The sequence below is a fragment of the Lytechinus variegatus genome, chromosome 4, assembly GCF_018143015.1.
Source record: "Lytechinus variegatus isolate NC3 chromosome 4, Lvar_3.0, whole genome shotgun sequence".
Classification (NCBI taxonomy): Eukaryota; Metazoa; Echinodermata; class Echinoidea; order Temnopleuroida; family Toxopneustidae; genus Lytechinus; species Lytechinus variegatus.
In genome coordinates, this window is record NC_054743.1 from 58,277,841 (window position 1) to 58,301,753 (window position 23,913).

Consider the following 23,913-nt stretch of genomic DNA (forward strand, 5'->3'; position numbering starts at 1 on the left):
AGCCCAGCAGCCACTCACGCCGCTGCGCCCAACGACACGCTGGGCTAAAAGTTCCCGTAATTTGCTTTCACATCGCCAAAATACCTGCGACCTTGGAAAAATCCCCACGAAAGTTCTCGTAATTTCGCCAAGTACCTACTATTTAGCGGGTATTTTCTTTTGGGGAAATTACGCGTAGTTTGCTTTCACATTACCAAAATACCTGGTATTTTCTGATCGGGGTAAATTTCCCGATCAGAGAATACCTGGAAGTGGCGAACCTCGAGGCGGTCTGAAACCACCTATTATTAGAGTTACTTTGTACACTGTTAGAAAATTTATCCTTAAAATAAAAGAAGTTCCTGCAGCAGGTTCTCGAGAACACCTGTAATCTTACAGGAAATTGGTATTTGCTGTATGAAATCTTACAAATTTCCTGAAATAAAACACCCTTTTCCCCCTTTTAAACAGACCTGTTCTGTTAAATTGCAGAACAATACCTGTTTTATGAATTTACAGAATGATTCCGTTATTGCTTTCTGCAAAATCAGGCTTTTTAAACAGTGTATAGAGCAAAACTTAAATTGATATAATACACTAAACAATCAGATAACCTGCTTGACTCAAAACTCCAAGTAATTTTGTGTTAAGTTTATAATAATTCTTTGCAGATTCTTTGTTAGAAAATACAAGATGTAACATTTTATTAAAATTAGACATAGAGTTTGAATTAGCAAAGGAAAAATTGACCATACACAGATAATACTTTTAAGAAAATGTAAAAAGTGATGAAAAATAACCCATAATTTCTTGATTGTCTTGATTGAATATAGAAAATCATCATGATGAGGTTGAAATGACAAGAAGAAAATGAGGTTTGAAGTTTGATATTCACTGGACCATAATATCTGCATTCAATGCAATCACACTTGAAATTCTCAGCATTCCAAAAGTATACGTTCTCAAAGTACTCTTATATCTCTTTTAGATGAACTTATCTTCATATTTTAGTTGGTATACACATTAAAAATCTGTTCGAAATTCTATACCATGATGTTTACTAAATGGACCTTAGAGTAGTTGTTTGAAATTTTAAACAACCATGCTTGATTTATTGAGAATTGAATATTATAAACTAAACTTGGCCAGGTAATATTTAAAAAACTTGTTTAAACTGTTACAGCAACTTAAGGTTCATTTAGTAAACAGGGATTTCACTGTGTAAAGGAAGGGTTTATACATGTATTTCAGAAGCATACACATTTATGTACCGTATGTGCTTTTAAATTAAAAGATAGGGAAAAAGTTACTTTTTAAAGAAAAATTTTAATTATATTTTCTTCTAAAATTGTATTTAGCTTATTAGTGTTACAGTGAACTTTGGCTGTTGACTTAATTTGGGTTTGAGTCAGATGGTCAATCCCATTTGTAAGGTGGAAAGAAAAACTCGGGTACTAGTTCCGGGTTGAATTATGTGGTACGTGTATATCTTGTGCAATATGTGAACAGCACTCATTAGCTGGCAAGCGTGAGTGTTATGTGCTTCAAGTCAATCAGTCAATTGAAGGCAGTCCACTGTTTCACCTTTTGACTCCGCTCTGATAGCGGATTATGACGAGGACGATTCTCGAGAAGATGAAATCTTGTGCCAAATCGTCCAGAAATGGCGGGATTACTTTTGACACCCGTAAGGGACACAAGGGATCGATGAGTGCCTGTTAAGATGGAGAATGAGAGAGAGAGGGGGAGAAAAAAGGGGAAGAGAGAGGGGGATTGACGGGGGGGGGGGGGGGGGCTGGGAGAGAGAAAGGGGTATGTAGATAGAGGAGAGGATACAGGGAGAGGGTGAGAGAGAAAGAGGCAGAGGGGTATAGGGAAGGAGAGGGAGAGAGATAGAGTGGGGAAGTAAGCGAGAGAGTGGGAATAAGAGAGGAAGGACAATGGAGGGGTAGAGGGGGGGGAGAGCGTGGGAAAGAAAGGGTGAGTGAGTAAGAAGGGGGAGAGGGGTGGATGTGGCATACAATCTGACAAAGTCAGTTCAGAAAACACTACTTAAACAAATCACTAGATTTGAGTAAAGAATCTTTGTCAGAGCTAGCTTGAAACGACAGAAAAAAATGAATCGCGTAGATTAAAATGTCACAGAGTACTTGTGTTTATAGGACAGATAGATAACGAATGTGGGGGGGGGGGGGTGGAGGAGCAAGATTGATAGATCATAAAGAGAAAGAAATTTTGAGAGGGAGATGGACAGACATGGCAAAGATGAGAGGGAGGGGGAAAGAAACTGAGAGAAGAAAAGCACAGCATGACAGGGGGGAGGGGTATATGATTCATGTAATCATGTATAGATCTTAAAGAGAAAGATATTGTGAGAGGAAAACAGGCAGACATGGAAAGGAAGAGAGGGGAAAAGAAAGAGAGGGGCAGAAAGAAAGGAATGAAGTAAGGTGTAGATATTGAGAGGGAGAAAGAAAGTGAGAGAAGAAAAGAGTACAGCATGGGGGGGGTCAATGATTCATTGCCCCCAAAAGAGAAAGAAATGGTAAGATGGAAACGGACATGAATTGGAAGAAAGGGGGGGAGAGCAAACATCGATGAGCTGAAAGAGAGTGACAGAGATACACAGATTTTCCCGAGGGAGTGATAAGAAGATGGAAGGAAAGATGCAGAGTGGATGTTGCTCCAACATTGATCCTCGTATCCATGGCATTCTGGTTTCTCCGAGAACGAAAGGTGAGAGGTCCGCAAATCAAAATATGGAAAGAGATCACTATCGCGAAAGAAAGATAGCCATCGGTCTGCTGGTCAAACCCAACCTGTTTGCATTGGATACTCGCGTCGATGAGGCCGGGCTGCGTAATTGATTTACCTCGCTCAAGCACCATTCATTAACGACCCTCCTCATTGACTCCAGTGATCTAACATCTTGATGGCAGGGCCTAGCGTAAAAGAGAAAGCAAAACGTTAACGCTTTATGAAGACCGCTGTGAATGGAGATCTCGGTTTTACGGTTATCTATGATTAATGGGATGTCCGCTAGCTTGGATTGTCGATGAGGAATAATACCAATTAACTTGGAAGGATTTTGAAATACGGAGGTATGTGAATGTGTGGATATTTCCAGTTATGATATCATAATTCATTATGCTGGTGTGGATTCAAACCATGAATATGCATATTTTAGACATAGTTTGTGTACTCATTTTGTTCCCGGCCATCGTAAAACAATTATGAATATACTCTGATGACAGAAATAGGAGATAATGAAGGTGAAGAAGAAAGGTAGGGTAGAACAGGAAGAAAAATGATGAGAGAATGATGAGAAGTAAGGATATTTAGGTCATGGTGTCTTTGAGATAAATCACAAGTCCCAGTACAACCTTGTTTAGTTACATGAGTAGCTTGTAATATGAATGAATGGATGGATGGATGGATGCGATGGATGAATGGATGAATGAATGAATGAATGGATGGATGGATGAAGGAATTATTGAATGAATGAATGAGTGAGTGAGTGAATGAGTGAATGAATGAATAAATGAATTGGTAAATGAATGAAAAAAGGAGAAGTAGGAGAAAGAAGAGGAGGAAAAAGAAGGAAGTTAGCAAGAAGAACAGGTGGGAAATGTCTTGATCATGGCTTTGCTAATAAAACTAAACCGTATCTCTTACTACAACAATCAAGATAGAAAAAAAACAAATTCTGCCAAAATCAAAGGTAGATATGAACTCCTTTTGGATAGGCAGAAATCTGTGCCAGAGAGCACCCAGAAGGCTGATCACTTGGGTGGCCATACGCAGAGGCCAAAACTACCAGAAGAATCTTACTAGCATGGTCTTCCTTAAAGGGGAAGGAAACCTTTGGAACGAATAGGCTTGTGTAGAAACAGAAAAATCAAAGAATAAGAATAAAGAAAGTTTGAGAAAAATCGGACAAATAGTGAGAAAGTTAAGAGCATTTGAATATTGCAATCACTAATGCTATGGAGATCCTCACATTGGCAATGCGACAAGGATGTGTGATGTCACTGATGAACAACTTTCCCTTGGGTGGACTATAAAATACCCTCAAAATGTCTCTTTTTGTTTTTTCTTATGATGATACAAACTCTTTATCCATGATGTATTCTTAAAAAAAAAGTATTACATGCCCTCCTGTAGACAGAACACATGATTTATAGATAGATGTGATAAAAGAGGCAATTCTAGTGAAATATATACTAAAGTAATGGGGAGAGTTGTTCACAAGTGACATCACACATCTTTGTCGCATTGCCAATTTGCTATCTCCATAGCATTAGTGATCGCAATATTCAAATGCTCATAACTTTCTCATTATTTGTCCGATTTTTCTCAAACTTTCGTTGATCTGTTTCTTTGATTTTTCTGTTTTCAAACAAGCTATCTTGTTCCAATGGTTTCATTCTCCTTTAATTACTGCTGAAATTACTGAAATCTTAATGAAGTCTGACCTCTTTGGTTATAAAATTTATCATCTGTCCATTCCTTTCCGGGCCCCATTGCATAAAAGTTACCATTACGGTAAGTTTGCCTTGCCATTGTATCTTTCCCAGAAATCCTTGATTTTGATTGGCTGATGAGCATCGTTATCATGGTAGTTACCATGGGATGGTAAAATAGTAACTTCTATGCAATTGGGCCCCGTCTAAAAGGGAGAGCAAACTGACCAACGCTATTGGGGCATGGCAAGAAACTTGCGATCAATTGCGAGTGTAATTTCAGTCTCTAAATCAATCATATGTCTTGCAATTAATTACAAATTTGCAACTGATTGCTAATCTGCTCCTTGAAATAAGGAGTGTAATCTGATTTGCTGCAGTTAAAATTGATCTATCGATTGTAAAATTGCAGCAGAATATTTGCAGTTGATTGCAAATATTTTCTTCCAACACCCCCCTAAGTGTGGTCTCTCATTAACTGTGTGTTATAAATAGCTAGTCTTAAAATACACCCTTTGAAATTTTCATTAATAATACAGATAATAAATCAGCATATAATCTTGTTTGTATACACAAACTTAACTGGACAGAGAGGAAAAAGACTTACTTTGCTACTTGAAATTACGATTATTGTGGTATGAATGTATTGAGTAGTGAACTGGTGTGTTGTCAATCAAGTTGGCCTATATCACAAGACTTCATTGCTTGGAATGTTGTATCATGGGTAAGAAAATTGGCTAGATTTAAGTAGTTGAGCACTTGAGGCGGGCACACTATACACGGCTGCTATGTTGTATATATTTAGGTTATGGTTAGTGGTGGTTATTTACCTAACTGCCAAGAAAGCATGAATTCTTATTAGTAAAAACCAGAGGACTTATGGCTTAAGGTCCTCTTTCAGGGACCTGGTAATGGGAATAATCTCCTCACTGAAAGGGCACAAGTGCTTCGACTTTGTTTCACACACAGGTCACTGGGTTGGCGATACCGCCCATAATCCGACCGATTCATTCGTTGGATCTAGGGATTTTAGTTTAAAGTCCTAGGCAAAGTTACTTACTTCCTTTGAAATATTATATCAGCTGTTACACTTGCCATATCTGAACAAACCTTTTAGGAGTGCACTCTGAAAGAGAGAGAGAAAGAAAGAGAGAGAGAGTGATCTTGCATTGCTAAGGCGCCAAAGCTAAGAATCTGACAAAAACAAACATGCTGTAACTATTGACGCGGCCTTGAAGATATCATTCATTGTATACATTCTATCAAGCCAGATTTCGTTAACGTTCTTTCCACATAATTTAGATTGATTTTTAAGGGATGGAGGCCATGGCCAAAACCAAACCTCAAAAACAAGAGTGAGTAGACAGTGCTGCTCCCAATGCAAGGGCCTAACACTGATTTAAGAATCATGGTCTAGAGGTTATGTCCCTTGCTTCTCAATTAATCAGGGGGTCATGGGTTCAAATCCAAGCCATGGTGTTGATTTCCTTCAGCCTAGAATTTATATGCAGATGCACTTGGCCTAAAGGGATAATAATGATTTGAAAAATATATCAGTTTATAGGAGGTTCCAATTTTTAACGAAATTAACATCTTTTTTGCATATTCTTCTCTAACTTTGATGAATATTCATTTACAGCATACATCCTAGGAAATCAAGCTAATTTTGTTATGTGCAACCATATCCAATTGGGTCGTACCGGTACTCAGTTTTCATAATCAATTGTTAATATATAATTATGTAATGTGTCTCTGCAACATTGGGCATATACCTAAAAGTATTCTCGCTCTTAACATCTTTGAAGTTACCACCAACATGATATCATTGGGCACTGTGGTGTTCCTCAGTTTATATCTTTATTTCAAACATTAACATAACTTATTTGTTTTTATTTCCTAATCTATCATCAGTACTAGTTGTGAAGTTCATTACTATTAAAACACAGATTAGTTCTTTCCCCATAGATTCGTATTATCGACAAACATTACAGTGGAATAATTAACCAATCCCTTAATCCAGTTGTGGCTCTTAATTTTGAGATATCAGGAATAATGAAAGCTACAAACTCCTCTCCTTGATATTAAAATTTCCCGATAACTTAATTTGAAGCATATTTGATCAGGAAATCTGTGCACATGCTCGGCTGCACATTCATTAAATCTCCAAAGCTCGTTCATTTCACCATGTAATCGAAATGGACATCGAAACCAACAACGAAATTAACAATGACCCTCATGTGCAAGCATGTTGTCAGCATTCTTCTCACATACCCCCCCTCCCCTCCCTCTCTCTCTGGCAGTGGTTAGTTGACTTAAGTCGTGCATACAGCAAAATTGACGCCAATTTCTCTGCTTCCTCCCCCGTACCTTGGCTGTTATTTGGACAGTAATGGACGCCCCTGAGCAAATAATCTTTCTACGAATGTGTACGGCTCTGCCGAGCTGGTAGTCATGCGTTCTTTTAGTATCTGTTTCTCTGTAGCGTGATCTCTGGTGATAAAGCCTTCATGGCTGCACTCTATGGAATATAACATCTTCATTACATCTACCTTCTGTCTTAATATTGGAAGCTTGTTTATCAAGGAATGCACTTTTTGGTGGTATGTTGTTTCCTCCTGGAGTGAGGCGTTGCCAGGCATGACTTATTAAAGGTGAGCAGATTAGTTGGTCAAGCACTGGTATTTGTCATTTCAGACAAATTTTAAGTCATAAGGGTCTTTGAGCTTTCTTGATGTCTTGAATTTTTGTATTTTTAATACAATAATTCCAGAAAGAAAATAGGTGAACTTCTGATTTCTACTTCTGCCATATGCATCAGCAAGTTTGCTTTGAATTGATAATTTCAAGGTGTTGGCGTTGGTGTTTCGAGAGTGCATGCCTGACCTAGCTCCAACACTGAAAGTGGATTTACATTAAAAATGATACTCACATACATGTATTTGATAACTCAACACCTGATGAAGTCAGTCTCAACACCATTTCAATTGTGTTGCTGTGGCTGGTGTATGAATAAGCAAAACACTAACACCAGATGTCAACACCAAACTTATTTCAAATGGCGAAAAGGCTTTCATAATCAAAGTTGGAAAATATTGATCAATGTAGGCCTTTGTTATTAATTTGGATTGTTGATCTTGGAACATTAGCCTATATTCTTTAAAAGTTTGTTATTATTCTGATTAAAATTATTATTATTGTTATTATTCTGATTGATAATATTATTATTGTTATTATTCTGATTAATAATATTATTATTGTTATTATTCTGATTAATAATATATTATTATTGTTATTATTCTGATTAATAATATTATTGTTATAATTCTGATTAATAATATTATTATTATTATCATTATTGTTATTCTTATAATTATTATTATTAATTTTGATATTGATATTTTGATGTATTATTATTGTTTATCATTAATATTATTATAATTGGTATTATTAATTTTGATATTGATATTTTGATATATTATTATTGTTTATCATTATTATTATTATTATAATTATTATTATTAATTTTGATATTGATATTTTGATATATTATAATTGTTTATCATTATTATCTAAATTCCAAAATACCGCTTTGGCCACTTCATTGTTTATACACTTTCATTTATTGTCAGTTTTGACAGTCTTTTATCCACAATTACTTATTGATCTTGCTTCATAAGCTTTATTGACGATGTAGAGATGATATCTCAGGCTTTGCATGAAATGCTCTCACCTTGTGTAGAATTTCAGGACATCCTCTTATTAATAACCATCAAGTTATTGTTGATTATATCGGTATTCTCGATATTTCCCAAGAAATTCAAGGTTTTTTTTCTTTGATTGGTAAAAAAACCCAGCAGATATTTAGGTGAAACTCAACATTTGATGCGCTTACATTTACCTCTTCAAAGTTCTCTCTTCCTCTTTCCATTCTTTTCTTATTTCCTCCATGTCCATGATTTTTTCATTGTTTCATCATCAAAACATTAAATAAACTATGAAATAAATTAAATTTGATATTCTCTGTCTGTCTGCCTGTCTGTCTTTTTCTCTTTCATTCTCTTTTTTGTCTCATGCTCTGTCTGCTCTGTTGCTACTGTCTCTTTCTGCATGTCTGTCTGCTCGTCTCTCTATGTTTATTTTTATTTTCTCTGTCTTGTATTTCCTTCTATTTCTCCATTTTCTCTCTATATATGTGTCTCTGTCTCTGCCTCTCTGTCAGCCTCTCGCCATTCCTTACTCCAATTGCATTTGGTCCCCTCTCCCTCTGTGCTGCGAATGAACAATGAGCCGATCATTTTATTTCCTCGGCATGGATCAATTTATTTAAGCTCGCAAAACCCGCCGGCGTTCTCATTCTTTATCCCAATCATTCTCAATCCAACAACGTTTCGCAATCGTGATCCATCACAGTAACGAAGGAACGAACGAAAAGCGCAATTCCCTCATGTCCCCCCCCCCCTCTATCTCCTTTACTGTCCATCCCATGCTACATACAATCGTTGTTCAGGAGGAGAAGTTGTTTACTCATTTAGCTAGCAAAAATTGGATGAATAAGAGGAATAATTCCATTGTGCTCATCGTTCTCTCTTCCGCTATGAATTAAGGAGACTTGCCTTTTGTTAACACACCATGCTCGTCTCGTTGTGCGTCAAATTTATCCCGCTGATTGTCGGTAAGTCCAACATCGTCTGTTGCACAGTGCGATTTTGCCATTCGTTTCTCGTACAATAATACATGGAACGGACACGATGAACAGTATTTGTGCTATCGTGTTGTTGAAGCATGGTCATACTGGCTCGTGTACAAAGTACATCTTGCCTTTTCAACAGTATTAAGGTTGGAATTATTGCTTATTGTGAATTGATGTTAAAAATTATATTTAATATTTCTTTGACAGTTAGAATGTTTCATGAGTAACCACTTAGGGAGAATTATTTTAAGAGTCTTTCTGACATCTTTATAAAGCTTGAAAAGACAATATAAATATGTGTATTTAAGTTTTAATTCTCTAAAATTCATAGATTCATTTGTAGATTTACATCACAGATTCATACTACAGATATCAAAGATTTAAGCATTGGTTGTAGTCAATAAATTGGGCTCTTAATTTAAGAACATATTAAAAACTAGAAGTGTATTTCTTTTAATAATTCCTATTGGGGTAATGACTTAAAACTTTGACATGAAAATGTTCAATTCAATTAAATCCTTTCATTGTCACATTGCAATGGAAATTGTACAAAAGAACAACATCCGCATATTTTCAAGCTCAGATAACACAATTGATGCACACACACATGGCTTTTCATAGTCTGCTAGGTTGTAATGTTTCATGTCACTATACACATCTAAATCTGTGGTTTAATTTTTAGAAGCCAAATGTGACACCAATTTCTAAAACTAGATGATCAATATATCATCACATTTTGGCATTCAAATTGTAAAAAAAAACTTGAAATGATAATTACAATAGTCTTCTCCACCATTAAAACACAGGAAGCATTCTAGTAAACACATTAAGCTTGAAAGTTTAAACATTTTTTTTCACACTCATAGCTTCCCATAATTTGAGACCAGACTTACATGTAGACCATGGTTTAAGTGAAATCGGAGTTCAGAATACGGGCCATACACTCTAAATGTCAAGGATTTAGAATAAATCCATATCGGCTGTGAATAGTGACCAGCCAAATTAAATCTCAAAAAGAATTAAATTCAAATCTTTTAGATTCATATTCAAATCCACAATGTTTAAATCTGAATCTAATATTCGGCTGGTTAACTATTCACTTCCGATCTGGATTCATTTTAAATCCTTGACATTTAAGGTGTAGGGTGTAAGTTACAGCCCTTGCTCCCTACACATTATTGCAAACCTAAATGTGCCCCCCCCAAAAAAAAATAAAATAGAATTGGTATATGTTGATATTTGTTTCAATTCATGTAACTATGTGACAGTCAAGTACAGAATATGGCAAACTCCTCCTCGGAGGGGGGGGGGGGTATTTTTCTTTAAAATAATTATCAAACTGGATTTCAGATGTTGTTGTTCCTACGATGAAACAAATTTTTCTATGGGTTGGTACCAGAATGTCCAATATTGCAATATGATCTCTTTTTCCTATTCTTCAAGGGATGGGGATTTGATTAAGAATTTTGACATTATTGATATTTTCATATTTATGAAATGGGCCGGTGGAGCTGTATGATATTCAATTTCTTGACCGCTTCTTTTTATTTCCCATTTCATTTTCTTTTTTTCTCTCTCTCGAACTTGTTTCATATCTAATTGTGTTCTTTTTGTTCTTTACCTTTTATATTTTGAGCCATTGATCAAATATAAAACTTTTTTTTTGTTACAAAGCTTTTCTTTTTTTCAATTTCTCTCGTGGTATTCCATATTCTTGTGTGTTCCTTTTGTTATTTACCTTTACATTTCTTTTGAGACATTGATAAAATGTTAATTTGATTAGATATTTTTTTTTTCACCATTGCCTGCTCCTTTCATTTGTTTTCCCTCTCCAATTTTTCCTGTCTGCCCATCTATCTATCTATCTATCTTTCTATTTAATAGTATCTATCTGTCTATCTGTCTATCTGTCCAACTATCTTTCTATCTAATAGTATCTATCTATTTGTCTATCCATCCATCTATCCATCTCCTTTCCTCTGTGTCAGTCTATATCTGTCTGCCTCTTTCTCTCCTCAGTTTCTGCCCCTTTCCTCTCTCTTTCTTTCTTTCATTATCTCCTTTTCTTCTTTTTTCTCTCTTCTCTCTTTCTTGCTCAGCCTCTGTCCACCCCCTCTCTCTTTCACATTCCCCTTGTGCAAGTCCGTATGATTATTATGTCTGTCCCTTTCTCTCTCTCTCATTTCCTCTCATTTTGTATCTCCCATTCTACATTTTCTCTTTTTTTTCTTGTCTTTCTCCCCCTCTCTCTCCCACTTTCTCTCTTTCTCTCCTGTCTCATTCATCCTATTTCTATTTCACCATGCTCTAATTCATACATCTCCATGCAGTTCAATCTCCAGTCTCGTTGATGCAATTGATATACACATTAAATAACAGGTTTTCACTCGGGACCAATCACTCCAAGAATTGAGTCGAACATGACAGCTGAACCTCTTCTTCTTTCACACGAGCAATCTCGTGCATCATGCATGGTCTAGTGGTTCTGACTCTTGTTTCTCAAGCAGAGGGTCGTGGGTTTGAATCCCACCCATTGCATGTTTTTTTCTAATCAGCAATGAAGAGATTTGCAGGGTTTCATTTCATGAAGACTTGCTATGATAACAAATGCACAATTTCTATAACAAATTTGCTATCAGCCAGTCAGCTTGAATGATTTCAGTAGCTTTTAACTGTTATTGCAAATTTGTTATTACAACAAGTTTAATGAAACAGGCCCCCAGAAGGAGATATGAAACAATATCTGCTTTTAGAATTTTTCCCCATTAAGATGAAAGAATAAGACTTATTTCAAAATACTTATCCGAAGACCTTTGCTGTTCATCATCCGCCAAAACAATGCACCCTGGAATACGTTTTTAAGATATATTTACTTAAAAAGGCGTCATACATTATTCACTCGTTGTAACCATGACAGTTGGATTATTGACAATCTAAAAAGGAAAATGGTACATTTGAATACGCAATCACATAACTGAATACACAATTATTTACATATCAATTAAATATTTAAAGCCAAGTGGGAAATACAAAAAACAGTATAACACTGTACAAATCGGGACGAAAAAATGAAATGATCAGGATGAATAAAGAAAGACTAGGGAAAATATGCAAAGAAAAAATATAATGTAGCAGGGAAAAAAGAGAAGAGGGGATATGTGGAAGAAAATAGAGAAAGGCAGAGAATATGCAGATGGGTGTACATGGACTATCTAAAAAGTTGGATAACAATTATTACCTTTTTAAAGTTGACGAAATAATCACAGGTGCTTATCTCATTAGATTTTAAAGCACCATGTCACTTTAGTACAAATGACCTTCTTCTGATCATGCGTAGAATCTTTTGATCATGCGCAGAAAGGAACTACAAACTGACTTATTATGAAGACCATCCATTATCTCAGTCCATGGCTGTAACTTGTGTCATAAAACAATAAAAACTGAATTTGTTTTGAAGAAGTAAGAACACTGTTGACCTAATTTTCTAGAACACCCAGAAATCAACTTCCTCGCTTGCACGAACGAACAAACGATACTTCCTATTTGAAATCTCATCCCGCTACCTTGCCAATTCTGACTCCAAACAAGACGAAAAGGAGGAGGGGGAATTACTTGACAAGTGTTCTGGGGATGAAATTCAAGCTGTGCTGGTATCTTTCTCATATCATTAAGTGGTTTCGGAAAAAAAAAACCCACTGACATTTCACCGTCTTGGTTTGACTGCGTAGTTTGACGCCTTTCGTCCATTCTGTGAACGTCAATATTGTTGTGGTTGGGAGTCGAGTTACATCCACTGCGTAGTGACGGTTTCAACCTTGATATATAAAGTAGTAGGATACCTCATCGTCACATTATCTGTTACCCCCGATTTTATGCAGTGGTTTGACACTATTATTTTTAATATCAGCTTCCTTTACAACTTCGCCTATGTTGTTCCGGAAACATTTCAACCTTGATAGAACTGAAATAGTAGAATACTTTTGTTGCATTTAACCCCTGATTTTATGCACTGGTTTGACATTTGTTGTTATTGATTTGTTAACATTCTTACACCTGTGCCTTTGCGTAAATAGGGAGTTTATAAGTTTGTATCTAGCAAGCTAGCACTTCAAAAATAATATTTTATAGAAAAAGACTTTGTTACATTTTTACTCCTGAAGTTACATTGTAGTTTGATGCTATTATCAGTATCAACTTCCTTTCACCCTTGCTTATTTGTGCAGTGATTGCTCTTCGGTATGTATCCTGAAAATGTTTCAACCTTCATACATGAAGTAGAAGAAAACTTTATGATGACGTTCTTAACCCCTGGTTTTATCAAGGAGATATTTCCTTGGTTTTATGCAGTGATTTTGACCCTATTAATCATTAGTGACTCAATGTACACCCTTGCCTATGTGCAGTGAAGGTCCAACGATGAATAAATTTGAATATTAAATCTGGAATATCAGTGCTTACCTGTTGGCATATCTTCCCGTATATACACCACTTCTCATTCACAAATCATGTGGAATGTAATTGCATGTATATGCATAACAAAATGCAGTCATTATTTGTATTTTATGTTATCAAAATTAGGAGCCGAAGATTACCTAAAAAGGAACTTCATAATCTCTCGCACAAGGCATCTCATTCTAATTTCATATGCTTGATAGTTTAAATGGGAAATGCGATTGATTGTCAGGTGGGCTCGTACATTTAATGTACATTTGCTTGATAGAGTTACCTGTCATTATTATGAATGGTATGTTTGATCAGAGCGGTATTGCCCGGTAAGTAATTGCATCAGTGACTCATGAATGTTAACCCGTCGATACTCCAGTGAGATGAATCGATAAGTCAGGCTCAGGGGAGGAGGATGATGTGCTGTCAATTGAAGCCCGGTAGTGAATCCTGTCTGTGAATCTATCCTGGGCCCTGTTTTACAGAGAGTTGTGATTGATCCGATCAATCACAACTATGGACGACCAGCAACGTCAACATCTATTATTCATGTTTGTTCAAAATACTTTATAACTATGATGTATATTCATGCGTTCATTGTTGAAAATTCATTGTGCTTCTATTTTTTACAAAGGACATTGTTCAAATATCTGTAGAAAAAATTATGACACTGTTGGATTTCCCTAGAGTTACAATTGATTGGATCAATTGCTTATATCTGTAAGACAGGGCCCAGATCAACCTCAAGTATATGGAAATCCATCAATGTCATAATTTTTTCTTCAGGAAATTTGCACAATGTCCTTTGAAAACAAAGAGAAGCTCACTGAATTGTCAAGAAAACAGTGAATGTTTTAATATGCATCATATCTAAAAAAAAAAAAACATTTTGAAGAAATTTTAGATGTTGACATTGCTGGCTTTCCATAGTTGTGGTTGATCAGATCCATCATAAATCTTTTGTAAGACAGGGCACAGACCTTTCTTTCAATAAATCGTTATTGAGTTTATGATGTGATCATGATGGGTCAGCTGTGTAGGTAGAAGATATTGAGAAATGCAATTTCTATTCTCAAAACACCAGAAATTTTATCTTAATTTTTTCCAGCCTTTTTTAGATGATATGGCCTCGGGGCCATGAAACAGCTTTGAAAGTGGAGGGGGGGGGCTGACCATGCACAAAATCACAATCAGATGAACATTTTTGTACACTGTTTCGGAAAAAGGGGAGGGGTGAAGACCACCCACCCCCCCCCCTCATTTCTGCGGCCCCTGTGACCTGATCTATCTAGCTTGGCAGACGTTTTGAGTTGAAAGTATGATGAGTGCTCGGAGCATGCATTTAGAGGGCTTAGCTATTTACAAGGTGGTTCATGTGGCCTGCAGCTGTACCTTTGATAGGGATTTATTAAAGCTAAAATCAGGCTCTGAGACTATTTTCTGCAGTGGTCAAATATTTTGAAAAAAATATATAATTAAAATCCCCCTCTATACAAATGGTGACTTGTTTATTTACCAGTAGATGGTTACTTTCATTTCATTTGAAGATGATTAATTCATATAGAAAATCAAAGCTGCACAACCAAATTTCAAAAACCATATTTTAATTTTCTCCACTCTTTGCACTATCGTGAATACCACCGAGCAGCAACAGTCTCCATTGAAAAAAAAAAAAACATTGATCAGCAAATGTCGAAGGGCTTGTTTTTAACGTTATCCACGTTCCGTCTGCGACGGCTTTCACATCCCATCGCATGCCATGCACGGGTGAACGAACAAGCCGTCTAGCCAGAATCTAGTCTGCGTTGATTGAGAGTATTGATTTGAGTATCCCCTGTATTCAACTTGATTAGCTTAAAGGGTGTCAGGAATATTGGAGCTTGATTCGATAGAGAAAATAAATTTGGAGTCATGTGGTTTATGATTTGGTTCAGATTGCTAACTAAAGTAACAGGAAATGTTTAAGATAAATATCAAGTCCCTAAATACCTTTTTGTCCTAGGCAACTGCTTTCATTTTATATGAATGCCATTCTGTATTTGTTTTTGTATGAATAAGGTAAACTGATCTTGTAAGCGCTTTGGACCATTTGGGAAAAGACCTAACAAATATTGGGTATGAAAATTAAGATTATCACTGTAATTGTTATTATTATTAATATTATTATTAATATTCTTATCGGCATCATTATATATACGACTGAATTGATGCTCTTGATTTAAGGATTTAAAACTTACTTGTATAGTGTCCAATTGCACTCAAAATTTAGTTTTAAATCTAACAGATATGAATTTAAAAGCATTAAGATGTTAATTCAAGTCATTTGAGATTGAAAAATAACTCTTTTAGAAATGTAAAAAAAACATGTATGAATAAATTTTATAAATTACATGGAATTAAAGAGTTCAGAACAAAATTGATAATGCAAGGTTGGGTTATAATTTAAGGCAGTTACAAAGGTTGAAGCAGCATTATGTTACATATGCATACAATATCGAATTATATACCAGTGTATATTCTGCTATATTGAATACTTGCTGTGGTTTAGTGCGTTCATATCTTCTTCAGATGTAAATTTTCAATGTATTGTGTGCATGTTTATGTGTGTTTCCAGTGAAATCAATATTTGTTGTTTTCCAAAAAAAAAGCAGAGGGTTTTAGGATTTTATCATGTAGATATGTATGCAGTGACTTTATTTTGACTGTTACAAGGGGCAATGGTTCATGGGAAAGAAAGAAACAAAATAGAGAGGAGAGTGAGAGAGTGAGAGAGAGTGAGAATGTGTTTAAAGTTCAAGTCCACTCCAACAGAAAGGTTGATTTGAATAAAAAGGGAAAAATCCAACAAGCATAACACTGAAAATTTCATCAAAATCAAATGTAAAATAAGAAAGTTATGACATGTTTAAGTTTTTGCCTAATTTCACAAAACAGTGATATGCACATCCTGGTGGGTATGCAAATGAGGAGACTAATGACGTCATCCACTCACTATTTCTTTTATATTTTATTATATGAAATATTGTAATTTTATCCTCATTGTCAAGTGAAATAATGATTAATTACTCCCTGAGCATGTCAAAGAGTTGTGCATATCACTGTTTTGTGGAAAAATTAAAATGCCATAACTTTCTTTTTTTACATCCGATTTGGATGAAATTTTCAATGGTATGCTAGATTGATTTTTTTTCTGTTTTTTCTGATCAACATTTTTCTGGGGTGGACTTGACCTTTAAAAATGTTTACATGCAGACATCACCAAGCAGCATTGCGCAACAAAAATCAAGTAGAGTTCTGACTTCTCCACATTCTACAGTGAACGTTTCGAGAGCTTAAGGGTGTGTTTATGCTTCCATTGCGAGGACAGAATCAGCGATTTCAAACGTCGATTCAAAACGCCGATCGTAAACGTAGTTCTGGGAGTGCTGTTTATGCTTGACTTTTCAGAGCAAATCATGATCTCCAGCTGGCTTCGCATCGTAAAGCGAGGTCAACTTGGGCGCGCCTTTTTTTCGAAAGTTTTTTTTTTCAGATTGTTGTTATTACGTGGAGATAAGCATGGAGCAATACGACTGTATTGCCCGCTGATTTTCATCTCACCGGAAGCATGTACCAAATGACGTCATTTAAACACGTTTACGATCGTGGTTCTGTTTATGCTTCCCCAGAAAGCCTGATTCTGGTCAAACGACGTTTACAAACGCACCTTTTTGTGAGTTTACGATCGGCGTTTTGAAACAGCGTTTAAATGAAAGTAAGCATGGACGCAACCGTGTTTTGGACTAACCACGTTTGGAAACGCTGATTCTGGCCTGAAAAGTGGAAGCATAAACACGGCCTGAGATAGAGAGAGGAGGGCATGAAACATTGTAAGGAAGTGTAAAAGAGTGGGAGGGGAAAAAAAGAGGGAGAGAAAGAGAGAAGGATTGAAATAGATTCGCAAGATTTAGGTCAGGTCTGTGAGGTTGATATTGGGGAATCACTGTTTGGCTAAGCAGATATTAATCAATATGAGATAGCCGGGTCATGGCCTATGTATGATTTGATTTTCATGTATATATCTTTCCCACAACGTCATCCCCTACTCAAACACGCATTTTAAGAGAGCTCCTCCTCAAATTAAAATATTAGATCAATCTATTAATCATGATTTGGCTCTGCCATAATAATTCTAAATCATGTCCAGTGTGGTATAGTGTCCTTTCGATCAGTAAATCTAAGAATAATCTCTGTTTTCCTAATTATCTTGAATTATCATGTTTTAGGGAGGATTTTTGTTGCATGTCAATCATTTAAGGGAGGCATTGTAAGGAACTTAATACCTTATCAAAAATCTGAGCACCGTCTTTTGTGCGAGAATCCCGCTAGCGGCCTTTTATTACCAATCCTTGCACTAATCATTAACAGAACAATGAGAAATGCAAGAAAGCCGGTATGAAAAGACGCAAAGTGCAAAGTTTATCGCTGGATTCTTTGCTAGAGACATGACACAGAGTTTGGACATTTAGGGTACATGCACTTCATAGTCAATCGCATATCTGTTTGTGGTCCCCAAATAAGTCAAGGGGTGTTTCACAAAGATTTAAGTATGACTTAAATTGCACTTAAACACCGATACCTATATGAAATGCAACACACAATCCAATTAATCAATGCACAGTAGTGCGCGTCCTCTTTTCTTGATCTGACAAAGTTATGCCTATATACCTCACGCAACTAGGCATGTAAGTGCGACTCTAAGTCATACTTAAATCTTTGTGGAACACCCCCCAGAATTTATTTCTTTCATTGAATTGAAAATTTGCAATAGACTGCTCATCCACTTTTTGCAACACTGAGTGTTTAACTGATCTGCTACAGCTAAAATTGATTTATCAATTGTAAAATTGCTACAGAATATTTGCAACTGATTGCAAATAATTTCTTGTTACACCCCCTAAGAATCACATCTTGAGGTGAAAAAAAAATGGAAATATGTTTTCATAAAATCAAATTGAGGTGACCAAGAAAATATAATCAATGAAATTATGTGGAAGATCTTGTTTGAGCTTGTATCATTATTCATGAGACTGAAAAAGTTTCTTAACAAAATATAGAAATGCTGATGGAATAAACATCTGAATTTCATCCTCCAGGCATTCCCCAAAATTTGATATGACTGACATTTTATGAGGAAATTTTCCCCATGAATTAATAAGGAAAATGTGAAGTACATGCACATACATGCACATGTAAATTTTATTGAATTTGATATGGTGTCAAGGTCTTTTGAATTTCAAAGTTGACATGAATAAGTAGCCCTAAATGTCCAAACTTTGTGCCATGTCTCTAGCAAAGAAGCCAGCGATAAACTTTGCACTTTGCGTCTTTTCATAGCGGCTTTCTTGCATTTCTCATTGTTCTGTTAATGATGAGTGCAAGGATTGGTAATAAAAGGCCACTAGCGGGATTCCCGCACAAAAGACGGTGCTCAGATTTTTGATAAGGTATTAAGGGAACCGGTAGTCTGCAATGCTCAGCCTCATATTTGACACTTAAACCAATAACGGGTCTAGAGTAAAGACCAGATGGAAAATGCTCTGTCTGTCTGTCTGTGTCTAATAGGTAGAGCCAGCCACAGTACATGGTGAATCTAGTCTCACTACCTCAGACTCTGTTTTATGCACTATGTGTATTGTGAAAAACAAGGGTCTGTGCCTGCAGACTAGGGAACTGGCAAGTGTAAAGAATACCAGTGAACACCCTACTCTTTCATGAATATTGTATTGGATTTAACATACAACATATAGCATCCAATCCGATAGGACATGATAACGGTATATTTATCCAGGGAAGCCACACTTTAGTTCTGAAAACTAGTCTCCCAGTTGGCCCTGAGATTATTATTATCCCAACTTTCACTTGGCTGCCTTGGCACTCAACCATTTTAGGAATTTCCTCCTACAGGGTACCCATGTACCTCACCTGGGTTGAGTGCAGCACAATGTAGGCTAATTTCTTGCTGAAGGAAAGCATGCCATGGCTAGGAATCGAACCCGCGTCCCTCAGATTGAAAGACGAGAGTCATAACCACTAGACCACGACACCCCACACGGAGGAAGGACGGATGGAAGGGGTGTTTTCTAACTGCATGCACAACTGCATTGAATACAACGCTGAGGCACGCTTACATGCATCGTCTTAGCATCCTTTTTTAAGATGAGTTGGACTCTAACCTACTCTTGCTGATCATAAGAAAGAATTCAGATACCAAATAATGCTCAAAAGTGAATTGTTTGACATGGTATTCATACGATCACAGCTGCTCCCGTACCAGAATTCAGTCCCATGATGCATTGGGATACAAGAACCATAAATGCACATGTTCAATGCTATCTATTGGTACACTTATGAAAGTGCATCAGCACCGAGTTGGATGATGATGATGATCCCTTGAAAGTAAATCATAATTGAGTGGGTTTGATTTGCCTTGCAAATGCCATTTGGCAATGTAAGCAACCTGGAGAATGGACATGTGTGTGTTTGAATGTGAGGGAGTCGAGTGAGAGAGTTTAAGAGTGAAGATGAGAGAGGAGGCTGTGCTGAGTTTGCACCAGCCCGAGTTTGCACAATCTCTCAAGATTTTAGCCCGATCGGCCCTTTTCGCAATTAATCTCAAGATTCCAGAAACACTGTCTCCACCATCGCAAAAAAGAGCGATTCCTGCTCGAGCGAGGCATCGATGCATTACGGTCTGACCCTGTGAATAAACAATCCTGAGTGCATCTGCACCTGCGAATTAGCGGGATAATTCGTAAAATAGCGCGCTATTTTGCAAATAATCCCAAGTAGACTTGCATGGGATAGCGTGATAATTGCGTCTCCATTACAAATAATCTTGAGATCATTCAGATCGGGATAACTTGCTGGATCAGAAATAGCGCGCTAATTTGAAAATTGGGATGGTGCAGACAGCCCCAGAGTGAGAGAGAGTGGATGAGAAACGGTATCATCCATAGCCATAGACTTAGACCCTGTTCTCCTTACAGTCTTAAAACTAGTTTAGTTGAATCTAGTTTAACATGTAATATCAGCGCTCAAAGCGGTCTTGGAAGCAATCTTTCCAACCGGTTCGCGAAACCACCTCACGATGTGGTTTTCAAGATGACATGGCTTCGTTAAACTGGTTTTGGTGTAGGTGAGACCACAACCGTTCTTCGGGAAGCAATCTACGCACATGATGTGTGTAGAATGCCTACACTGTGTTTTCAAACTTCGCTCGAAGCTGGAGCGTTCCATAGCAACAAGATCATTTTCCGTCAAGTGGTTTTATAGTGTATATTTTTATTCCATCTTGTGCGAACAAGGATGACTGGTCCTTATCAGGCGTCTGGAACTAGCATCAGACTTCTACAGGTTGCGAATTGGTCAGAAAAAAGATGTCATCCCTTATTTAAATGGGTGCACGTTTCCTAGATCTAAGGTATTCTACCACGATGCCCATTACGTTTTCATATTTTACAGGGTGTACCTACCCCCCCCCCTCCTGGAGCCATGCTTGCTTATAGTGAGCAATCCAATAATTCTATCCCCTCTTCAGACAGTTAGAATCCTGTTTACCCTATCTGAAAGGAATCTTGTTACGTTTTGGATTATCACAGGGTAACTCTTTCAACCCCATCCCTCTCTAATACCTTGTGGCGTGTTTGAGATATGGAGAGACGAAATAGAGCAACGATTTCCATCTGTGGGGTATTATTGTTAGTATCATTTTTATCCTTATCACCATCATTTTCATCATCATCGTCATCATTATCATCATCATCGTCATTGTTGTTATCATCATCGTCATCCTCATCTTCTATAGAGACAGTGATTTTCTGTTTCAAAAAATGGTGTATTCCGTTTCTGAAAATGTGTAATTCCGTTTCAACTTGATCTAAAAGTGGAAATTCTGTTTAGTTACTGAAAATATACACAGCAAAAACCTGAATTCGGTTTTGCAAAGGTGAAATCCATGATTTTCTGCATAAAAAAGTATAAGAACCAAACAGATTTTTTGTTTCTTTTGCTGGTAAAACGGAAAATCACTGTCCGTATCTTCAATATTTATTGTTCAGAGTCACCTGTGCCTGGAAAGTGGAGAAGGGAATTGAATCACTTTGATCTGTGGGTCTATTCTCCCCGTATAACGGCCATAATATTTTAACAGAAGCTGGAAAAGGAAAAAAGTAAATCAAAGAATTTTTTTAAAAAAAAATAATTTTAATGTTGATGTAATAAAACTCTGGAAAAACACTTCTTTTCTTTGCTCTACTTTAAATATATTTTTATCAAGTAAAGTAAATTATTAAAGTAAAGTTCAAGTATAATGATGACCATCACAAAATGTATTGTGACATGGTTATTTTACCTCTAATAATCAACATTAGCAGAATAAAGCAATGTATTCTGTCAGAATATTCTACAAGTATACTTTTAAGAAATTTCTAACATAACTCACTCAAGAATATGCTTGTGTATTATGAATAGGTGACATAGATCGTATCTTATTAAATTGATGGGCCTCCCATTTTCATCATTCACACTCACAGTATACAGCTTTTTCCTTTTTAGCTAATGATCTCAGCCGATAACACTTTCAACACTCCATTCAAGCAATGACCAAGCGATACAGTTACTGATTGCTTAATTAGTCAAGAGCGAGGGGAAGATAAATACTGTAAGAGAAAATCCTCTTGGTCCAATTTTCTCGACCGTTAAAGTAGATGTAAATCTCGCCAGAATGGAAAGTGAGAAAGATATCCTATCTTCTTCTGTCGTCGATCTCGCCTGGATGTATTGTAAACATATTAATACAGAGGGTGAATCACAGCTGATGTGTTCCAGTGAAAAGGATGTAATGTACAAGGTGCATGCTGTTGGAAATTTACATGGGAAGAAATCTGCGCACTTATTTCTTATCTCTCTTTATCTATTATAAATATATAGGCCTACATACATCCCAGCTAGCCCCTTCACCCTATCCTCCCCCTTTTCTGTCAATTATGCATCTTCCTACATGATATGTAAAAGTTAAACAACCCCCCCCCCCCATTCACCCCGTCCCCGCCCTCCTGATATCAAGCATGCATCAAGCTATGACATGTGATCTCTCAATACGGAGTATTGCATATCTTAAATGTAAATGTGAGCCCCACACCTCCCCCCTTCACCTGTCCCCACCCTCCTAATATCAAGCATGCATCAAGATGACACATCTCTCTATATGGGGTATTAATAAGAAAAATGTGAATGCCAGCCCCCCCCCCCCTCTTCAATTACCCCTTTCCCACCCTCCTAATATCAAGCATGCATCTAACAATGACATGTTATCAATCTGTATGATGTATATTAATAAAAAAAAAGGGATCTCAGCCCCCCCCACTCATTCGCCCTCCCCCGCTCTCCTAATATCAAGCATAGATCTAGCTATGAAATGATGATGGATATTGATTTAAGAAAAATTGTAAATCCCAGCCTCCCCCCATCTCCTCAACCACCCCCACCCCTCCCCTATCTCCTCAACCACCCCCACCCCTCCCCCATCTTCTCAACCACCCCCCCCCTTTCCTAATTTCTTAATATCAAGCATGCATCACGCTACATGTATGACATGTGATCTCTCTATATGGGGTATTAATCATAAATGTAAATCTTGGCGAAAAGGGATGATAGTGTTTACTGAGATGTAGCCGGCAAATGTTTGCCAACCTCTTAAACTGATTCATCCTCCCTTGCCATCAGTCCTGCCTCCCCTTTATTAATATCATTTTTTAAAGGCTCTTTCTCCCCTCTCCTGTTTTTTTCTCTTTTAATATCCGTCAGTTCCACATTGTCTTGTCCCGTTCTCTCTAGTACACTTAGAAGCATTTTATATTAATGAATTTATTCGTTAGACTTCAGCCCAGTGCACACTACGCGATGCGATTGCCCTAAGATCTGATTAGAAAAAAGTTGCCTTTCGCGTATCAGCGCAACCGCATTGCAGGCTAGCAATACCCCTACCGAAATTTAAGCGTGCCGCTTGCTAGTAACTAGCATGCGACTAGCAGGGCACTCGCTTAATAAGCGAGTGCATGCTAGCGAACAGTCCCTGCTCGCTAAAAGATCGCTTAACTATTACTCTGCACGCATATCACACGCTTATTAAGCTAACCGCATGCTAGTTACTAGCATGCCGCAAGCTTGCGCAAGCTAGTCGCACGCTTCCCGCAAGCTTGGAAATTTCTGTAGGGGTAGTGTACACATTGCAACAGCTCTGCAGCACGCTGCATCTTTGTGGCACTTCTTCTCTTGCACGTATGTTGTCTGCGCTCC

At 37.0% G+C, this 23,913-nt stretch overlaps 1 protein-coding gene across 1 annotated transcript in view; it reads left to right on the forward strand.

Moving 5' to 3' along the window:
* The first annotated feature begins 3,059 nt into the window (after positions 1 to 3,059).
* Positions 3,060 to 23,913, forward strand: part of LOC121414390 (dystrophin-like) — an 80,812-nt gene continuing 59,958 nt past the window's right edge. The window contains exon 1 of the mRNA XM_041607547.1: positions 3,060 to 3,080. The gene's annotated coding sequence lies outside the window, so the exon portion shown is untranslated. The remainder of the gene's footprint in view (positions 3,081 to 23,913) is intronic.